The following is a 23432-nucleotide window of genomic DNA, read 5'->3' on the forward strand; positions in this document are numbered from 1 at the left end:
CCCAAGCAGGGTCAGGTTTGGGTTTTGTGTGCTAGACTGGGCCACAAGTCAAATCAGATATTGGTTGGTTGCTCCTATAAGCTTTGCACCATGTTGTGCTATCATATCTTGCACGTAAGACACCATTATAGATCAAATGGGGTTTGTGGTTTGTCAGATGTTTATTTTTGTTCTTTGGTGGCAGGCAGAGTACAAAAGACCTAGAATATAGGCGTGAAGGTTCTATGTAAGCACCAGCATAGCTTTTTTATGTTCAACAAATTATGTAGGTGATGTCCTCAGCAGTAGGCTTTGCAGCAAACTTGTGGAGGCCACCTCCCACATATAGTCTCAGAAACAGTTTGGTTTGCTTATAAAGTTCCATTGGCCCCTTTGTCCATCAACTCAGTTACATGAAACCCAATTCTGGTGCTAGAAGCTTAATTTGTTGACAAGAGATATCTAGTTGGGACTCTCTCTCCCACCATTTTGTAATTTCATTAAGTTGTCTTCATATATGTATATATTTTAGGGAGCTTCTACTGTCTTATGTTTCCATACTAACCCCTCGAATGGCCTTTAATTTTAGTTATCCCTCCCCGAATCCTCTCCCTCATTCCTGTCTTTACTCTGCCTCTTCAATTTGATCCTCCCTCCATTCTAGCTCCCCCTCCAGCCACAACTATCTCATTTCCCTTTTCTAAGGATATCTATCTTTCCCCACCCCTAGTCCCATACTCCATGCCTAACCTCTTTGAAGGGACTCTGACTATCTCAAACACGACAGGCATGGCTCCAGCAGGCCTTGCCCTTCTCCCATTCTCTCTGTCTTGCTAAAAACCATTAAGTTACATTCCTAAAACCAAGATCTATTCCCTCATTTGTCTGCTTCCTCCTCCCCAAGGAAGGTCCTGCTACTAAGGTCCAGGTACCAACGTTTTGAAGTTCACCAATCAAAAGTCCCCTGTGGCCCACCTAATTAACATTCCCAATAAAATGAAATACCTCATTCTAACACAGGGTTTTCCCTTGTACCTTTATAACTGCTATTTTTCTATGGGCTACATCTGTCTCCTCTCTATCCAGAAGGAGTCCCTTGTCCCACTCAGAGACAAATACCCCTCCTCCCTCTGTTGTTCCCTTCCCCTTTTCCTTCATTCTCTATCTCCTGTCTCTGTCTCTTATTCCATGACCTCTGTCTTTCTGAGGCAAATAAATATCCTTTGTGTTAAGAATTTGGTTCTGAGCCAATACTTTTCAATTTTAACCAAGAAAATAATAGTGGAGGCTTTAGAATAGCTATAATTACATTTTTATGGGGTCTCAGAATTGATCAATGACCTTATAACTATTATCATATTTCTAGAACACCATGTTTATTATGACTGGCACAGATTAGTTCACTCTGAAAAAAATACTTAATAAAGAACATTGGCCTCTAGGATATTTCAGTTTCCTGATTTATTAACAGGTACTCCTCTTAAGTTATTAAATTTCTCTTGGCAAATAGAACTTTCAATGACAGTAAAATAGAGCTAGACATTTAATGGAACTCTACAAAACAGAAAGTTAAAAAAAGAAGCCAAGCTTTGGAGAGAATAAAGCAAGGGCTGGTCCTCCCATCAGCCTCTGGAGACAGGATCCTGTAGCTTCAATTAATCCAGAGTGAGAAGGGAGGTCAATGGTTGGTGAAGAAATGTCCTTGCTAGGGTTCTGCACAAAACCTGGGCTCAACCTCATGACTATAGACCTGGATTGAGTCCTTGTAGAAAAGTCGCCTGTGAGAGGCATAGAACACTGATAGAAAAGAAGAAAGGGATGAACAAGAAATCTATAGTTAGGATTCAGCACTTCATACAAAAACCCAAGCAAATGAAGAGAGAAATAGGAGAGAGAGAGGAAAGGAGAGAGGAGGGGAAAGAGAAGGACATGGAATGAGGGAGAGGTAAACATTTTTTACCAGTAAAGGAAATGGGTGGGAGAGCTATACAATTCTCCTTTAACAAATGGAGAATTACTTGTTAACCATCTAAATCTAGACAGAATTATTTTCTTTTTAATACGGCCACTCACACTCAGTGTAATTCACTTAATATTATTTTTCCTTCATTATTGTTCTACCTGGGAACAGATGTGAACTTAAACTAATTTTAATTTGCAATGTCAATGTGAGATATTTATCAGAATTTGTCATTAGTTGAGAAAACATCTCCCTTTATGCCCAGTTTGAATGTTTTAAACAATGGAAAATAATCTTCACCTCCTGAATAATTTTTGCAGCTGTTTTCTCCAGACTAAGCAAATTACTGTTTTATAAACCCAATATGTTTGGAGAGACTGGCAGAGCTAAAAGAACCCACTAGCTAACATGTAACTTACCCTTCTCCTCACAAGCCTGCTTTCTTTGTGATCCAGTATTCCCTCCATTCCGTGTACAGAAAATCCACTCTTTTTCACCTTAGCTGACAAATGCTTCAGCCTTCAGGGTCAAAGTCCACCTAATGCTCTTAAGTTGCAAAACAAGTGCACAGGCCTTATTGGATGAGTGTGTCAGCTGTCAGCCTCTAAAAATGATTGGCAGTTTTAATTTCTGTTTTAGATTAGTCGTTGAAACTGTGAAAGCAACAGATTGCAAAAATTATATGATAGCTGTCTTCTAAAAGTTCACCAAAGGGTCTTACTTCATGAAAGTATTGGCTATAACTTCTCATGCTGATAAAAATTTGTTAGAGACTTGACTTCTTGCTCTCTCAAAATAAGACCAAAAGAGTTCATACTAAAATTGGAACTCAGTGAAAATAAACCAAAGATATTTGATAAAAAATGAATGGATCCCAAATCTAAGGATGACTGTGGGCCCAACTTTCTACTTGAGCCATACAAACATGGCTGTTCACTTTTGCTGTTGAAATTATAGCCACACTTGGATTGTTACCCGAAAAGACAGGGATTACCCTTATTGATTACTTTATATACTTATCCACACATTGCCATTCCAGATGCCTTAATATTGGTAACAAGACCAATCAAGACTTTTCAAACACCTAGCACAGATACAGATGGTACTCTGTGAAACTGTGTTAGTGTTGGGTTGTGGGGCATCCTAACTTACACCTGGAAGTTCAGATTCATGAAAGAGCAAGCTAATATATTTTATGTCATTTTGAATCAAAATTAAGTTAACTTTCTTTTTTCAGAAAACTCAAAGGTAAGTTGTGTTTTCACATTCATTGTCTGGCTTAATACACTCTTGAGTTTTAATAAGGTCAAGCTAAAAAAAAAATAAAACAAAACAAAACAAAAAAAACCCAGAAGCATAATCAAAAGCAAAACAATGCAAAACAAAAAAAAACCTGCATAAATAGCATACTTACCCAAGAGAAAGCAATTGCTCAACATCTTAAATATCAAAGCAAGGATTCAACTAATAATCTTTCACAATCACACTGTTATATGATAGTCACGGGCATCTATCAATCATTTAAGGAGAGAAAACTAGAAAGAAAAATTAAATCATCAGAACCACATATTGCCGTGGTGGCAGAAATGAGGTCTTTTCTCCTCCCCCACCTTCTTTCCTCTTCCCCACATCTTCCTCCTCTTCCTTTTCTCCCCTCCTGCTGCTGCTTCTTCTCCTCCTCTTCTTACTCTATTTTTGCTGAGGATTGAGGGCCTTGGGCTTGCTAGGAAAGTGATCTACCAGTGAGCTAAAGTCCCAATCTATTTCAAATTTTTAAATTTCTTTATTACAATTCAGTCACTTGTGCTTTTATATGTATTTGTGTTTGAGTGTTTGTGGGTATCGCTTCTCGGCCTTTTGGCTAAGATCAAGTGTGGAGTGTTTGTGGGTATGCGAGCATGATCATTGGTTGTGGAGATCAGAGACGCTGTGCATTCAGTTCCTTTGCCTACTTAGCCATCTCATTGGCCCCTGATCTTTCCAAATTTTGAAATAACTCCCATCGTTTGGAAATGTATATTTTAAAACCAGTTAATTGCTTAAAATTCTTTTTAATCACACACATTCAAGCAATTTATGCCATTTTTAATTTTCTTTAGGTAAATTCCATTGTAGCACCTAAGTAACAGGTATTCAGGGTTTTTCAAAGAAAAAAAATTGAAAGTTTCCTATGAAGAATTTTTCTTTCTCACAAAATATCACTAACATACATGTAAAAAATACAAGAATATTTTAAAACCTTTAAGACAGAATATCGAATACTGATATATAAAACTAAGTAATTATTAAAATAAACAAAGCAAACATGCATGCTTGGAGAAATCTGAGTATGATAAATACGTGTCCCCAAAAGAAATTAATAAAAAATTCATCAAACTGTAAGTCACAAATATATTACTTATAGTTCATATACATAGCATATATGCTATAGATTTAAAGATGTATGTATAAATATTACATGTATGTATAGATATTACACAGTTGTATATTGCATACAGTGTAAGACAGTGTCAAAGTAACTAATAATTTTATATCTAAACATTTAAATATTTTACAATTTTCTACATTTCTTTTTTTTTTTTCCGGAGCTGAGGACCGAACCCAGGGCCTTGCACTTGCTAGGCAAGTGCTCTACCACTGAGCTAAATCCCCAACCTCTCTACATTTCATTTTTATGTAATATATGCAATTAAATCAGGAGCGATGATTCTTGAGTCCTTTTAGACAAGTTCCTCAGAAGAAATATCTATCTCTTTAGCTTTTTCTTCTGGAAAATGATATTCTTCTGTGGCCAGGAGTTCATCCATCATTTTACTACTCTCTGTGACTATGACAAAAGAACATTTTCCTCCTGTTTGTCAGGGCTCTAGCTCCTCCTTGTAGATTACAGATGTGCTTGCCTTCATTTAATTCCTCAGTTGACAGTCCCCCTGCCTCTGTAGGCAAAGCATTGCCTTCTTATCTCACCTATCTACAAGTATGAGCAGCTGGATATTTCATATCATCAAACAGGGTTCGATCTCCTACCCGATGGTCTTCTTCATAGTTCCAACCACCCAGAGTCTCTGAACGTCCATTCCCTTTTCTCTTATTGTTACTCCTCCTGGAGCTATTAATTACTCACTTAATTCAAGTTTATTACAAATATACCAACTATCCATTTTTCTTACAAATCTCTGTCCAATCACTCTAAGTCTTTATCCCATACTCTCTTGTGCTTTTATCTCAATGAATAATAGTTCCACATGCTGTACTTCTTTCTTTGTCCGGATCTCTTGCTTTTGCTTACCCCACAACATGGGAATCTCAGTGGCATTGCTGACTTTGCTCATGGATGTACTGGAATAAAGGTTCTCCAGACCAGCTCGTGCTCTCTCAAAAAAGAATAAATGCTAAGTGTGTCAACTAAAGTCCAGGGTACACTAAAAAGAAATAAGTAAAATTAATTTCAATAACATATTTTGCTAGCCCAATTTATTATGTTAATGGAAGTTCATCATAAAAGGAACATTTAAATTACCCTAAGGACAACGTCTTCCTCTTAATACTTGATGTTTTAAATCTAATACATAGCTTGCATTTCATACCATATACTAGTATAGGTTAGCCATATGGCACCTAGCAACCTTACCAAATCCCTACATGTAATTCTCTGAGACACATGCACAAAGGTGTTTAGTGACAATGTTCAAACAGTTAAACAGAGCAAAAATTTAAACTACCATTGACAGGAGAATAAATAAATTGTTATGAGCAGTTACAGCATTAGGTGGCATTGAAACTACAACTTGACACAATCCTGGGAGAATTAAGAAATTTAAATAGGGCTAATGGATATAAATTGTATATGTACATTTATGATAGAATAAAAACTTCAAAGCTATGCTAAAGCTAAACAATACTTCCTTTGAACTTCATACACTCTCACATGTAACTTCTTTCTTAACAAAATACCTAAGTGATAAAACCAGAGCTGGAACTGGCTCTCTGGCTAGAGCTTGGGAAAAGACAAGGGGTCCAGATTCCACAGGTCTATAATTATCAAAAAGAGTTGTAATAATAGTACAATACATTAGTTCTACAGTTGGCAGTCTACTATGTTGTTGTATGTAGGATATTCTTCACATTTTCTTCTGCATTTATTGTCTTAGATAACTTTCCTCCCAGAAAATCAAGATGGAAACTGGCTGAAACGCAGATGTTTGTTTGCTTTGAAGGTGATTCTGTGCAACTAGACAGGTAGTTTGGGGACAGAGAAATTGGAATAATGGGGGAAAATACACTTATTAACCACAACTGAAGTTGTCTAGGATTTTTTTTTGTTATATTATTATTTTTTTTTATTAACTTGAGTATTTCTTATATACATTTCGAGTGTTATTCCCTTTCCCGGTTTCCGGGCAAACATCCCCCTCCCCCCTCCCCTTCCTTATGGGTGTTCCCCTCCCAACCCTCCCCCCATTGCCGCCCTCCCCCCATAGACTAGTTCACTGGGGGTTCAGTCTTAGCAGGACCCAGGGCTTCCCCTTCCACTGGTGCTCTTACTAGGATATTCATTGCTACCTATGGGGTCAGAGTCCAGGGTCAGTCCATGTATAGTCTTTAGGTAGTGGCTTAGTCCCTGGAAGCTCTGGTTGCTTGGCATTGTTGTACTTTTGGGGTCTCGAGCCCCTTCAAGCTCTTCCAGTTCTTTCTCTGATTCCTTCAATAGGGGACCTATTCTCAGTTCAGTGCTTTGCTGCTGGCATTCGCCTCTATATTTGCTGTATTCTGGCTGTGTCTCTCAGGAGCGATCTACATCCGGCTCCTGTCGGTCTGCACTTCTTTGCTCCATCCATCTTGTCTAATTGGGTGGCTGTATATGTATGGGCCACATGTGGGGCAGGCTCTGAATGGGTGTTCCTTCAGTCTCTGTTTTAATCTTTGCCTCTCCCTTCCCTGCCAAGGGTATTCTTTTTCCTCATTTAAAGAAGGAGTGAAGCATTCACATTTTGATCATCCGTCTTGAGTTTCCTTTGTTCTAGGAATCTAGGGTAATTCAAGCATTTGGGCTAATAGCCACTTATCAATGAGTGCATACCATGTATGTCTTTCTGTGATTGGGTTAGCTCACTCCGGATGATATTTTCCAGTTCCAACCATTTGCCTACGAATTTCATAAACTCGTTGTTTTTGATAGCTGAGTAATATTCCATTGTGTAGATGTACCACATTTTCTGTATCCATTCCTCTGTTGAAGGGCATCTGGGTTCTTTCCATTTTCTGGCTATTATAAATAAGGCTGCGATGAACATAGTGGAGCACGTGTCTCTTTTATATGTTGAGGCATCTTTTGGGTATATGCCCAAGAGAGGTATAGCTGGATCCTCAGGCAGTTCAATGTCCAATTTTCTGAGGACCCTCCAGACTGATTTCCAGAATGGTTTTACCAGTCTGCAATCCCACCAACAATGGAGGAGTGTTCCTCTTTCTCCACATCCTCGCCAGCATCTGCTGTCACCTGAGTTTTTGATCTTAGCCAATCGCACTGGTGTGAGGTGAAATCTCAGGGTTGTTTTGATTTGCATTTCCCTTATGACTAAAGATGTTGAACATTTCTTTAGGTGTTTCTCAGCCATTCGGCATTCCTCAGCTGTGAATTCTTTGTTTAGCTCTGAACCCCATTTTTTAATAGGGTTATTTGTTTCCCTGCGGTCTAACTTCTTGAGTTCTTTGTATATTTTGGATATAAGGCCTCTATCTGTTGTAGGATTGGTAAAGATCTTTTCCCAATCTGTTGGTTGCCGTTTTGTCCTAACCACAGTGTCCTTTGCCTTACAGAAGCTTTGCAGTTTTATGAGATCCCATTTGTCGATTCTTGATCTTAGAGCATAAGCCATTGGTGTTTTGTTCAGGAAATTTTTTCCAGTGCCCATGTGTTCCAGATGCTTCCCTAGTTTTTCTTCTATTAGTTTGAGTGTGTCTGGTTTGATGTGGAGGTCCGTGATCCACTTGGACTTAAGCTTTGTACAGGGTGATAAGCATGGATCGATCTGCATTCTTCTACATGTTGCCCTCCAGGTGAACCAGCACCATTTGCTGAAAATGCTATCTTTTTTCCATTGGATGGTTTTGGCTCCTTTGTCAAAAATCAAGTGACCATAGGTGTGTGGGTTCATTTCTGGGTCTTCAGTTCTATTCCATTGGTCTATCTGTCTGTCTCTGTACCAATACCATGCAGTTTTTATCACTATTGCTCTGTAATACTGCTTGAGTTAAGGGATAGTGATTCCCCCTGAAGTCCTCTTATTGTTGAGGATAGCTTTAGCTATCCTGGGTTTTTTGTTATTCCAGATGAATTTGCAAATTGTTCTGTCTAACTCTTTGAAGAATTGGATTGGTATTTTGATGGGGATTGCATTGAATCTGTAGATTGCTTTTGGTAAAATGGCCATTTTTACTATATTAATCCTGCCAATCCATGAGCATGGGAGATCTTTCCATCTTCTGAGGTCTTCTTCAATTTCTTTCCTCAGTGTCTTGAAGTTCTTATTGTACAGATCTTTTACTTGCTTGGTTAAAGTCACTCCGAGGTACTTTATATTATTTGGGTCTATTATGAAGGGTGTCGTTTCCCTAATTTCTTTCTCGGCTTGTTTCTCTTTTGTATAGAGGAAGGCAACTGATTTATTTGAGTTAATTTTATACCCAGCCACTTTGCTGAAGTTGTTTATCAGCTTTAGTAGTTCTCTGGTGGAACTTTTGGGATCACTTAAATATACTATCATGTCATCTGCAAATAGTGATATTTTGACCTCTTCTTTTCCGATCTGTATCCCTTTGATCTCCTTTTGTTGTCTGATTGCTCTGGCTAGAACTTCAAGAACTAGATTGAATAAGTAGGGAGAGAGTGGGCAGCCTTGTCTAGTCCCTGATTTTAGTGGGATTGCTTCAAGTTTCTCTCCATTTAGTTTAATGTTAGCAACTGGTTTGCTGTATATGGCTTTTACTATGTTTAGGTATGGGCCTTGAATTCCTATTCTTTCCAGGACTTTTATCATGAAGGGGTGTTGAATTTTGTCAAATGCTTTCTCAGCATCTAATGAAATGATCATGTGGTTCAGTTCTTTCAGTTTGTTTATATAATGGATCACGTTGATGGTTTTCCGTATATTAAACCATCCCTGCATGCCTGGGATGAAGCCTACTTGATCATGGTGGATGATTGTTTTGATGTGCTCTTGAATTCGGTTTGCCAGAATTTTATTGAGTATTTTTGCGTCGATATTCATAAGGGAAATTGGTCTGAAGTTCTCTTTCTTTGTTGTGTCTTTGTGTGGTTTAGGTATAAGAGTAATTGTGGCTTCGTAGAAGGAATTCGGTAGGGCTTCATCTGTTTCAATTTTGTGGAATAGTTTGGATAATATTGGTATGAGGTCTTCTATGAAGGTTTGATAGAATTCTGCACTAAACCCGTCTGGACCTGGGCTCTTTTTGGTTGGGAGACCTTTAATGACTGCTTCTATTTCCTTAGGAGTTATGGGGTTGTTTAACTGGTTTATCTGTTCCTGATTTAACTTCGATACCTGGTATCTGTCTAGGAAATTGTCCATTTCCTGAAGATTTTCAAATTTTGTTGAATATAGGTTTTTATAGTACGATCTGATGATTTTTTGAATTTCCTCTGAATCTGTAGTTATGTCTCCCTTTTCATTTCTGATTTTGTTAATTTGGACACACTCTCTGTGTCCTCTCGTTAGTCTGGCTAAGGGTTTATCTATCTTGTTGATTTTCTCAAAGAACCAACTTTTGGTTCTGTTGATTCTTTCTATGGTCCTTTTTGTTTCTACTTGGTTGATTTCAGCTCTGAGTTTGATTATTTCCTGCCTTCTACTCCTCCTGGGTGTATTTGCTTCTTTTTGTTCTAGAGCTTTTAGGTGTGCTGTCAAGCTGCTGACATATGCTCTTTCCTGTTTCTTTCTGCAGGCACTCAGCGCTATGAGTTTTCCTCTTAGCACAGCTTTCATTGTGTCCCATAAGTTTGAGTATGTTGTATCTTCATTTTCATTAAATTCTAAAAAGTTTTTAATTTCTTTCTTTATTTCTTCCTTGACCAGGTTATCATTGAGTAGAGCATTGTTCAGTTTCCACATATATGTGGGCATTCTTCCCTTATTGTTATTGAAGACCAGTTTTAGGCCGTGGTGGTCCGATAGCACACATGGGATTATTTCTATCTTCCTGTACCTGTTGAGGCCCGTTTTTTGACCAATTATATGGTCAATTTTGGAGAAAGTACCATGAGGAGCTGAGAAGAAGGTATATCCTTTTGCTTTAGGATAGAATGTTCTATAAATATCCGTTAAGTCCATTTGGCTCATGACTTCTCTTAGTCTGTCGACATCACTGTTTAATTTCTGTTTCCATGATCTGTCCATTGATGAGAGTGGGGTGTTGAAATCTCCCACTATTATTGTGTGAGGTGCAATGTGTGTTTTGAGCTTTAGTAAGGTTTCTTTTACGTATGTAGGTGCCCTTGTATTTGGGGCATAGATATTTAGGATTGAGAGTTCATCTTGGTTGATTTTTCCTTTGATGAATATGAAGTGTCCTTCCTTATCTTTTTTGATGACTTTTAGTTGGAAATTGATTTTATTTGATATTAGAATGGCTACTCCAGCTTGCTTCTTCTGACCATTTGCTTGGAAAATTGTTTTCCAGCCTTTCACTCTGAGGTAGTGTCTGTCTTTGTCTCTGAGGTGTGTTTCCTGTAGGAAGCAGAATGCAGGGTCCTCGTTGCGTATCCAGTTTGTTAATCTATGTCTTTTTATTGGGGAGTTGAGGCCATTGATATTGAGAGATATTAAGGAATAGTGATTATTGCTTCCCGTTATATTCATATTTGGATGTGAGGTTATGTTTGTGTGCTTTCATTCTCTTTGTTTTGTTGCCAAGACGATTAGTTTCTTGCTTCTTCTAGGGTATAGCTTGCCTCCTTATGTTGGGCTTTACCATTTATTATCCTTTGTAGTGCTGGATTTGTAGAAAGATATTGTGTAAATTTGGTTTTGTCATGGAATATCTTGGTTTCTCCATCAATGTTAATTGAGAGTTTTGCTGGATACAGTAACCTGGGCTGGCATTTGTGTTCTCTTAGGGTCTGTATAACATCAGTCCAGGATCTTCTGGCCTTCATAGTTTCTGGCGAGAAGTCTGGTGTGATTCTGATAGGTCTCCCTTTATATGTTACTTGACCTTTTTCCCTTACTGCTTTTAATATTCTTTCTTTATTTTGTGCGTTTGGTGTTTTGACAATTATGTGACGGGAGGTGTTTCTTTTCTGGTCCAATCTATTTGGAGTTCTGTAGGCTTCTTGTATGTCTATGGGTATCTCTTTTTTTAGGTTAGGGAAGTTTTCTTCTATGATTTTGATGAAGATATTTACTGGTCCTTTGAGCTGGGAGTCTTCACTCTCTTCTATACCTATTATCCTTAGGTTTGATCTTCTCATTGAGTCCTGGATTTCCTGTATGTTTTGGACCAGTAGCTTTTTCCGCTTTACATTATCTTTGACAGTTGAGTCAATGATTTCTATGGAATCTTCTGCTCCTGAGATTCTCTCTTCCATCTCTTGTATTCTGTTGGTGAAGCTTGTATCTACAGCTCCTTGTCTCTTCTTTTGGTTTTCTATATCCAGGGTTGTTTCCATGTGTTCTTTCTTGATTGCTTCTATTTCCATTTTTAATTCCTTCAACTGTTTGATTGTGTTTTCCTGGAATTCTTTCAGGGATTTTTGCGATTCCTCTCTGTAGGCTTTTACTTGTTTATTAATGTTTTCCTGTGCTTCCCTAAGTGTGTTCATGTCTTTCTTGAAGTCCTCCAGCATCATGATCAAATATGATTTTGAAACTAGATCTTGCTTTTCTGGTGTGTTTGGATATTCCATGTTTGTTTTGGTGGGAGAATTGGGCTCCGATGATGGCATGTAGTCTTGGTTTCTGTTGCTTGGGTTCCTGCGCTTGCCTCTCGCCATCAGATTATCTCTAGTGTTACTTTGTTCTGCTATTTCTGACAGTGGCTAGATTGTCCTATAAGCCTGTGTGTCAGGAGTGCTGTAGACCTGTTTTCCTCTCTTTCAGTCAGTTATGGGGACAGAGTGTTCTGCTTTCGGGCGTGTAGTTTTTCCTCTCTACAGGTCTTCAGCTGTTCCTGTGGGCCTGTGTCTTGAGTTCACCAGGCAGCTTTCTTGTAGCAGAAAATTTGGTCTTACCTGTGGTCCCGAGGCTCAGGTTCGCTCGTGGGGTGCTGCCCACGGGCTCTCTGCAGCGGCAGCAACCAGGAAGACCTGTGCCGCCCCTTCCGGGAGCTTCAGTGCACCAGGGTTCCAGATGGTCTTTGGCTTTTTCCTCTGGCGTCCGAGATGTGTGTGCAGGGAGCAGTCTCTTCTGGTTTCCCAGGCTTGTCTGCCTCTCTGAAGGTTTAGCTCTCCCTCCCACAGGATTTGGGTGCAGAGAACTGTATATCCGGTCTGTTTCCTTCAGGGTCCGGCGGTGTCTCTGGCAGGGGTCCTGCCGCTCCTGGGCCCTCCCCCACGGAAGCCCAGAGGCCTTATACAGTTTCCTCTTGGGCCAGGGATGTGGGCAGGGGTGAGCAGTGTTGGTGGTCTCTTCCGCTCTGCAGCCTCAGGAGTGCCCCTAGGATTTTCAGTGGAACCAAACAAAATATACCTCAACATTTTTAGATTAAGGAGTATAGATTTAGATTTTTTTTTAAATCTACTTTTAATAAGGGTTCTTAAGTGCTTTAACCTCCCTTCTGTCACATCACCTAACAGAGGTTGTGGAAAGGAGAGTTTAATAAGAGCAAAGGAGGATGTGGACCTGTTTAGAAATGGTTCCTTGGTACAAATCCAATCTGTGTTGTCAGGATACCAGCAGTTCAACTAACATGAATCAGCAGTGGCTGTTTAATCCACTTGAAAACCCCATTCATGACTCAGCAACAGAAGTTTGATCCAGAAAATATTTCAAGGCTCGGTTAATTGACCAGACTCCTAGGAAGTGGCAAAAAGCTGCGTGATACACCACCAGAAATTCTTTGGTGGCATTTCTCTCTATGAAGTCCCAACAAATGGTGACCAGCAAAGAATGGTAAGGTGAACCAATACCATATAGCATTGCCAGCGAAGACTAGCATCAGCAAAGCCCAACAATGACCAGCAAAGAAGGTAAGGCATACCAATTCCACACGGCATTGTCCACAGTCTGACATCACATGTCCCTTCTTAGCAAAACATCTTCTCATGTGTCTGCTTCAGCAAAGATATCCTTTCATAAGACAGCTTCCAGAAAAGCATCACATGACACAACTGAGTCTCCAAAGTAACCAGAAATTCCCACTTCAAAGGGGGAAAGAAATAAAACATCACTAGCTCCAGTTATCCAGTAAGGATTTTCCAGTGAGTCATTGAGCTGAGCAGGATGGCACTGGGTTGGCTCCATTGGCCTCTCAGGCTGTAGTTTCTAAGTAGCTTCATTGCTGAAGTGATCGCTCAGCAGCTGAGACAAGATGGTTGCATCAAGTATGACTGAAGGAAAGACATGTCTAGGTGTTGTCACATATTAAGATCATACCATGCAACATACAGAAAGCATCTTACATATGACCATATCTATATTCTAATCACATTTACAAGGGACAGTTGCAAGGAAATGATGCCTATTGAGTGAAATAATAAAGGAAATGTTGCCTATAGGTGACTCTTGATGTCAGCATGTTTACCGGTTCAACCTACCATGAATATATAATAACTGGGTCAATCTTGCACACAGAAGACCATTTTTATATAGGTATTCTCCAAACAATATTTCCATCAAATTTACATTGTAGCAAGTGTAATGAATAATTATTAGTTGACAACAAACAGGAGCATTTGAGTAGGTGATAAGGAAATATTACACTTTTATATAAGGGATTTATGCATACACAAGTCTGGGTTTCTTTGTAGAATGTTGGAAAAAATTTTTCACATATTCTAAGGATAAATTCTCCTTTTCACTAGTAATATCATCTTACCTCCGTTATGTAGCACCTAAAGGATTACCTGGCAAGTCTAACATTGCCTAAGGGCCTTTCATATCCAGACTGGGTGATCCTGAAACATCATTTGCAGGCATTCATATATAATTTATAGCAAGGTTAAAATATTGCCTATAGATGTTCTCAGAGCATAACAACTCCTTGAGTCATCTCAGGACCAAAACTGTGCTCTCTGCTGAGTCCCTTTTCAAAGCAAGGGTTGGTGCCTCACTCAGCTGTGGTCTTCGCATTGCCCATAGAGAGTACATTTCTCTACCACCCAAATTCGTGTGCATGCCCAGCCTCCCTATCCATCACGTCATTGATCTAGAATCATCAGCTGCCTTTCTGCATGGTGTTTCTTAATACCTGGCCATATATTATACAATTCCTTTTTGCTGTCTTCTCGCCGACTAAATGTAGACGTTTTCTGAGAGGAAAAAATGATTTCTGCATGGCCCCTACTTTCACTCTAAGGGTATGAAATCATATCTAATACTCAACCAGCAGTTTTAGTGCCATCTGCTTTCCCCTTTTCATTATTTAAAAAATAATACCTCTGTCAGTTCTTTTTACATTTCAAGTCAACGAAGATTGAAGGCCTACACTTATTTATTTTTTTTCAGTTCTATATCTGAATTTCATTTGCTAGAATCGAGCAAAGGCTAACAAAATATCACTTGCATTACTTCTCAAGATTTTGAAAAATATGACCTCTTCACACATAGCCATGACTTTTACAAAATCTAAGCTGACATTTAAATTTTAATGAAACAGCAATTTGAACAAAATCGCACAGCTTCAGGCCTTAGCCACAGTGACTTTGAGCGTTGCATTTAGGCAGTGGTCATCAGCACTGTTAGATGACAAGTTGCTTCCCGGGGCAGGATATATAGGTGCGAACAGTCAGAGCTGGGTGTTATGAGATTGCTGAGGTACAGTTTATGTCTTAGCGAGTCTAAATTGTGTGGTAGAGAGACTGGCTTCACAGTTTAAGTCAGTTTAATATAATGCTACAATCTGCTCCTATTATTAAATCTAGCATTTGGCTATTAGATATTTTACTCTCCACTAAGATTTTGGCTATTTAGAGATTTTATTTGTTTGTGTGATGATCAATAATACATCCAAAAAATACCTTAAAGCACAGCCATGAAGGAAAGACTTCCCACAGCATATGCATACAGTTCCAGTCTCAGGTTTTAGAGGTGCCCAGACCTGGTTAGGGTCCATGTTTGTAGGAGGAAAGAACATTGAGCATTTTTGTACTCGCTTATTTGAACCCTTCGAAACGGAAGACTATTGAAAGCTTAGAATTGACACCAAGGCACTCATCTGGGGTCCATTCGGTTGATTTTATGACATTGTGACTTTTTCTACAATGTATGAGTGTCCATGGGAAAAAAAAAGTCACTCACATGCAGAGGTGGCAAAACTCTAACTAGATAATAATTATATCCCATTCCTGAGTGGAGGCTGACAAATATGAGGTGATCAGAAGCTGAGGACTGAGTCATCTAAAAAACCAAGAGCAATGGTATATCACTAAATAAAATTGAATACAAATTTATTAGTGTATGTGTGTGTGTGTGGTTGCAAAAGTTTGTACAAAATTACACTCATTAGAAAACATACTGAAACTTATGCTGCACTGTTTTATCCATAAACTGGATAAGTCTCATTGCTATTCAACCTTGAGCTAAAAGTATAAATAAATACAAATCAAAAAAAAAAAAAAACAAAACGTTTTGGTTCTTTGAAGAAAATATTTTCTCTTGTGAAGTAATACATATGAGTTTATATAGGTTCTCAATCTTGTATACATACAGAAGGAAAATCTGGTAATAACTATGGAGAATAATTTTAACCTATAAACTCCCAGAATTCTGAAAAATAATTTGAGGCTAAAAATGTCGCTACTCCTATGTATTTACTCTATTTATGTTTTATTATATTTTATTGGTTTAGCTGCAGATTTTTTTTAATGTCTGAGTTTTCCATGACTTAAATTAAAAAGGTACACCAGAGAGGATTCAAAATGACACTAACTCTCTCAAGACCCGTGTTCACACAAACGAAGGAGGGAAACTATGCAGTCTTTCAAATGGTTAAATACAATACATTTTCAGAGTTTATAAGCTATGACCCTAGAGTGCCTGTTAAAAGTTCATTTTATGCATTTTTAGTTGTGTAGCAGCACAAAAGCTCCTTTTCTTCACTGTTTCATGCCAAGTGCTTTGGCTGCACCATCAAGTGTCAATTTAGAAAACATGTCTGTCAGCAGCTCATCACTCCCTCAGTTTAAGCTACTACATCATAAACTTGCTGTGAAGAGTGCATTGACTACAGCAAATATTCTTGATGCCTTTCAACTTGTATTCAAACAAGCTTCCCCTAAGCCAGCGTTCTCGTTCTCTAGCACTCTTAATGCAAGCCAGGGCATACTTGGATTATCATTCAAATGGTTCCCATCAGTGTCTTAGGAACTATGCCTTCCATTAGGAGCAGGAACAAGGAGAGAAGGGAGAGAGGTCCAGAGAGCCAGAAGGCCAGGAGAATGAATGGAAATCTGCAGCTGTCAGGGGTTGGGGGAAGCTCTAGGAAGTCCCAGAGACCTGGGGTAAGGGAGGCTTCCAGGAGTCAATGAGAGTGAGCTTAGCTGTGTTGCCTAACAAAGGCAACATGAAATCTAAAGAGGCCATCTTCAAATAGCCAGGCAGGAACCCCAGTGAGCAATAAGGGCAACAACCTACCCACAAAACTGTCAACCAAAATTTGTTCTGTCTAAAAGAAATGCAGGGACAATGGTAGAGCAACTAAACGAATAGCCAACCAACAACGAGCCCAACTTGAGACCTATGGCCTGGACGAAACCAGTCTCTGACACCATTAATGATACTCTGTTATGCTTGCAGACAAGTACATAGAGTAACTGGCCTTTGAGAGGTTCTACCCAGTAGCTGACTGAAACAGATGCAGATACCCACAGACAAATATTGGATGGGGGCTGGGGACTCTTAAGGAAGAGCTGGGGGGAAGGATTGAATGCCCTGTAGGGGATAGGAACTCCATAGGAAAACCATCAGAGTCAACTAACCTGGACTTCTGGGAGCTCTTAGGACTGAGACACCAACCACATTAGAGAGCCTGAATGAGACCCCTGGCAATATGTAGCAGATGTGCAGCTCAGTGGATCTCTCAACAATTGGAACTGTAGGCTATTCCTAAAGCTGTAGCTTGACTGTGGAATCTGTACCCCAACAGATTCCTTGTCTGGCCTGAGTGGAAAAGGATGTGCTTAATCCTGCAGAGTCTTGATGTATCCAGTGTAGGGGGATACCTAGGTGGGTGTCCACCTTCTCAGAGGAGAAAGAGATGGGAAACTGGGGAGGGCTCTGAGAGGAGTCCAGAAGGGGACAGGGTTTGGGATGTTAATTAATTAATTAATTAATCAGTGAGAATCAGTCTCTATTGAGGGAGTGAGGTTTTTTTTGTCACTTTGGTAAGTATCTGAGAGAAAGGACTTTAAAGGAGTCAGTGTACTTAAAGACAGAGCTTCTAGGGTTCCAGTATATACTGGCTGGGTCCATTGCTACACCTCTGCCTCTGTGGAACAAAGAGAAAAGGGGGATGGGGGCAAACACAGTGGAGCAGAACTCTCTACCTCATGGTGATCAAGAGAGAGCCAGAAGGAGCCCTGGACCAAGACACTCTTCAAGGGCAAAAGGGCCAGGATCCTACTTTCTCCTCCCTGATCCCTCTTTCACCACCTCCACAGAGATACACCAAATTTGAAATCCATCACTTAATGAGGTCAGAACCCTCATAATCTGTCATAACCACCTCCTAGTGATTGGCTCCCTCATCTGAAAAACGTATTTCCAGCACCCAAGCAATTTAGGGCACAGTTCATACCCGTATCATAAGAGTCACAAAAAAAAAAAAAAAAAGAAAGAAAAGAAAGAAAGAAAGAACAGTTACCGTATCTCCAACCTCTAGGTACTACCTATAAAATGACCCAGGGTAAAGTTAAAGTTACATAATCAATAATAGTTTGAAAAACCCTCTTTTCAAAATGGTGACAATGCTTTTAATTTTTTATTGACTCATTTAAGAGATTTCAGATCAATGACAGAAGGTCCTTATTTGAGGAGGTATCAAAAAATTGCCAGTGTAATTTTACAGTAGCCAAAGGTAACAGCTCCTGAAGTCCTCATTAATCCCTTTTTTATCAGCATTCAACATATTTCATATGACCATACCTTCTCTCACTTAGCAAATTTGAAACCTTAAAATTAATATTGCTTGTGGATATTTGTTTAGTATTGAATATAATAACAAATACTACAATAAATCATATTAATGATATGGAGTATTATGTTTACATATAAAGACTATCTTTTAATGAAATCCTTAAGAAAGTTAATTCCGAAAATTTATTAACAATGACAGCTCTACAGAGAGTTCCTGCTATGTGCTCTGTGACACCGAAGAGAAAAGGCAGCCATCTGCAACTCTCAGCTCCATAGTTTTCTGTTGGGAGCATATTTCTTACTCAGAGGTGAGGCCCCCTGGTGTCTGCCCTCAGTTATCCCAATATTTTGAACATAAGTTAAATATCAGTAAGCTTTAGATTCTCTACCTATGAACTGGGTTTTGGGGGAAAAACATAGAATTAAAAGTTGATTCTTAATCCAAATCCATAATTATACACTAAACCTAATTCTATAAGGCCAAATAACATGTGTTCTGTAACCATAGTCACAATCCTTAACATGATTTTACATTTTTAACTGTTGAATTATACTTTTGTTATAATTCTACACATAAAAATCTTAGCAAACATCCATTCTTATATATGAATATATACATTTGTTTATGTATACACACATACATATATATATTCATATATATGTGTGTTTGTATGTAACATATATAGTTGTGTGTATATAAATATATACATTTGTTTATGTATATACACATCCACATACATATGCATATTTGTTTGTGTGTGTGTCTGTGTGTGTGTGTGTGTGTCTGTGTGTGTGTATGCTGGCATTTGATCTGGTGCTGCTATGTATTCAAATGTTAAGTTTGCATGTACACGAATGTTTATTGTGTTAACCTTGCTCCCAAGTTTAAAATTATTCTTAAATGAAAGTGGCTACAGCCAATTACTGGAGAGAACAGAGGTAGACATTTCTTCAGTCACCAGCTGGAGGTAGCGAGTAGGGACCACAAGGAAAGAGAAAGAGGAAGAGGGATACGGCCGTGAAAGGCGATGGATCATGAGACAAGTGAACTCCGAGGAGAGATTGGTGGAGCAGAAATAATACAGGTGAGACTCAAACAGTAAGTACATGGGGAGCACAGCTGGGAAGTTATCAGTCTACACTTAGAAAAAATAGCTTAAGTAAATCCCACAGTCAATGTGCTAAGCTCATTAAATAAATCCACAGGACTCTGCTGCAATTATTGGGGGTCTGGTTGGGTCTTATTAATAACTAATAGATTTATTAAAACTCATTTACTTGTGTGTTTGTGTGTGTGTGTGTGTGTGTGTGTGTGTGTGTGTGTGCGATGTGCTAAATTTTATGTTCACAGAGAGTTGGCAGTGTGGTTCCATTGTTGAGGTATTGGCTTGATATGTGTGAGGCCCAGGTTTGATCCCATTACTATATGAGTAGGGCATGATGGCATCATTTTGATGCCTATAGTCATGGCATTTTTGAAGTAGAAGCTAGGCGACAGCAAGATCTAGGTCAGAGTTGCTATATAGAAACTGCAAAGCTTCTTTGGAGGAGAACTTGTCCAAGGTGGGGAAAAAAAATCAAGAAACTTACAGTTGTCCCCACCCACAGTATTTCCATAAACATGTTAGGTATAGAAATAAAATTGTATTTCATGTGTGAAAATACCTTGAAATCTCAGCAAACATCTTACATGTTTCTCTCTATTTGTATGAGTTACAAAATCCTGGTGTTCTTGCCAGTATCATTTCTAGTGTCTACTGGAGAACTGCATGACAGTCAGTAAAAGGAAAACTCTAATTAAGGAAACATCTGTTTGACACTTATATCAAATATTGAAGCTGCTGCTTCAGACCTGTCATCTTGTTTAGTAACACCAACAGACTTTTCAGAAGATTTTATTATCACCTGATCTGGGAAGATTGTAAAGGTGAGAATGGGTGTATGCAGTTGCATGTGCCCATTGGTGTATAGGGCAGCATGCGCCCATGCTTGTAGGCACAATGGTCAAAAAGCTCATAAGGTGTCCTCCTTTATTGCTGTCCACCTTATTCTTTAGAGATGGCACCTAAAATTGAATATGGAATAACTGTCCATCCAGGCAAGGATCTTCCTGTCTCCATGCGCAATTGCCTGCATTACGGCAGTGCATGGCATACCCAACTATTAGGTTGATGCTGAAAACTCAAACTCAGGTCTTCATGCTTATACAGAAAACACTCTTGTCCACTAAACCCTCTCTCCAGTCCTAATCACTTGTTTTTTAAGTTGTGTTATGCTTATGTTTCATTGTGATTCTTAGGTATAAAAAATTATCCAGAAGTTCAAGAATATACCTAAACAAATGCCCCCATTAAACTGATTTAATTCAAGCAACTCAAAGTTCAGATAATAAAGAGCCCAACATATTTAAGCCCAACCCTCCTCCTCCTCCTCCTCCTCCTCCTCCTCTTCCTCTCCTCCTCCTCCTCCTCCTCTTCTCCTCCTCCTCCTCCTCCTTCTCCTCCTCCTCCTTCTCCTCCTCCTCCTCCTTCTCCTCCTCCTCCTCCTCCTCCTCCTTCTCCTCCTCCTTCTCCTCCTTCTCCTTCTTCTCCTTCTTCTCCTTCTTCTCCTTCTTCTCCTTCTTCTCCTTCTTCTTCTTCTTCTTCCTCTTCCTCTTCCTCTTCCTCTTCCTCTTCTTCTTCTTCTTCTTCTTCTCCTTCTTCTCCTTCTTCTTCTTCCTCTTCCTCTTCCTCTTCCTCGTGCTCTTCCTCTTCCTCTTCCTCTTCCTCTTCCTCTTCCTCTTCCTCTTCCTCTTCTCCTTCTCCTTCTCCTTCTCCTTCTCCTCCTCCTCCTCCTCCTCCTCCTCCTCCTCCTCCTCCTCCTCCTCCTCCTCCTCCTCCTCCTCCTCCTCCTCCTCCTCCTCCTTCTTCTTCTTCTTCTTCTTCTTCTTCTTCTTCTTCTTCCTTTCCTTCCCCCTCTCCCTCCCCTTTCTCCTTTCTCTTTCTCTCTCTTTCTCTCATCCCAAGGTCTTCTCATGGTCTGGTTCAGCCTACTGTTCAGTCTACTTCTCATGTACTGGTTCACTCTGAACTTTTCAGGATGCCTCTGGCTGTTTTCTTTCTCATATCCACAATACACCTTCTCCTCAACCATACCCTGGAATAGTCATGTTCTCTTTTTCATTCACATATAAAGCTAAATATAGCCCTTTCAAGATCCATGAAAACTTGTGTTGAAATTTTGATGAGATTGCATTGAATCTGTAGATTGCCTTTGGTTGAATACCCATTTTACTATCTTCCTACTCAACCATGTGATATCTTTTTCATCTTCTGATGTCTTCTTCAATTTCTTTCTCCACTGCCTTTAAGGTTTTATCTTGCAAGACTTGCACTTGCTCGATGAGAGTTACCCAGTGATATTTTGTATTATTTAAGGCTATTGAACAGGTGTTTTTTTCCCTGATTTATTTCTCAGTCTGGTTGTCATTTGTGTATTAAAGAGCTACTAATTTTTGTAAGTTGATTTTGTATCCCGATACTTTACCAAAAGTGTGTACAAGCTGTAGAACTTTTTTGATGGAATTTTAAGGTTACTTATGTACATTATCATATCATCTGTAAATAAAAATATGTTGATACCTTTTTTCTGATTGGTAGTCCATTGATCTTTAGTTGCCTTATTGCTCAAGATAAGATTTCGAGTACTATAATGAAAAGGTTTGGAAAGAGTGGTCAACCTTATCTTATTCCTGTTTTTAATCCATTTTTTCTAAACTTCTCTCCACTTAAGTTGATGTTGGCTATGGGCTTGCCATAAGATGCCCTTACCTTGCTTAGGTATGCTCCTTATATTCCTAATCTCTCCAGGACTCTTATCAGAAAGAGGTGTTGGATTTTGTCATAGGCCTTTATTTCATCTAATGAGGGGCACACGTGACTTTTGCCTTTCAGTTTGTTTATATGCTGGTTACATTCACCTACTTACAAACATGGAACCATCCCTGCACCTGTGGGATTGTCTACTTGGTCACGGCGAAGGATCTTTTTGATGTGCTCTTAGGTTATCTTTACAAGATTTTTATTGAGAATTTTTTTATCTACATTCATAAATGATGACTGGTGAGTTCTCTATATTTTGGGGGGTCATTATGTAAGATGAGGGTGACTACAGCCTCATTTAAAAATTGGGTTATATTCCTCCTGCTCCTTTTTGTGGAATAATTTGAAAAGTGGACAGCTGTTATTTGAAATCCTGACACAATTATGTGCTAAAACCATTTGTGCTAGTTTTCTTTTTCTTTTTTGTTTCTTCTCTTTTCTTTTCTTTTCCTTTCTTTCTTTCTTTCTTTCTTTTTTCTGTTTCACTTCGCTTCTTTCACTTTATTTATTTATTTATTTATTTTTAATTTTTTTTAAATGACGACTTCTATTTTACTATAGCTACAGGTCTGTTTAAATTGTTTATCTTGCTTTGACTTTGGTATGTTGTATATATCAAGAAAATTATCTATGTCCTTTAGTTTTTTCCAATTTGATGGAAAACAGGTTTTTAAAAATATATCCTCATGGGTCTCTAGATTTCCTCAGCGTCTGTTATGTCCTACTTTTCATTTATAATTTTGTTAATTCCAATAGTCTCTATCCTCCTTTTGGTGAATTTGGATAAGGTTTTGTCAATGATACTGGTTTTCTCAAAAAAGAAAATCTTTGTTTCGTTGACTCTTTGTATTGTTTCTATTTTATTGATTTCTGCCCTGATTTGATTGTATGTTACCATCTACTCCTCTGTGGGTATTGCTTCTTCTTTCTAGAGCTTTTGGGTGTGATTTTAGATTAATAGTATGAAAAACCTCCAATTTTATTAAGTAAATGCATGTAGTGCTATGAACATGTTTCTTAAAGCCAGCTTCATTGTACCTCATAATTTTGGACATGTTCTGTATTTATTATCATTTTATTCTAGAAAGTCTTTAATTGCCTTCTTAATTTGTATTTGAACATATTTTCTATCCAGAAGTGAGTTGTTCAGTCTCTATGAGTTTGTAAACCTTTTGTTTAAAAAATCTGCTGAGATCTGCTTTACATCAGGGTATGTGGTCAATCTTATAAAAAGTTCCATAAGACAATGGAAGTTATATTTTTTGTATTTGGGCAAAACATTCTGTAAATATCTCTTAGGTTTATTTGGTTTATAAATAAAGT

This window comes from Rattus norvegicus, chromosome 20 (assembly GCF_021556685.1).
Source record: "Rattus norvegicus strain SHRSP/BbbUtx chromosome 20, alternate assembly SHRSP_T2T, whole genome shotgun sequence".
Lineage (NCBI taxonomy): Eukaryota > Metazoa > Chordata > Mammalia > Rodentia > Muridae > Rattus > Rattus norvegicus.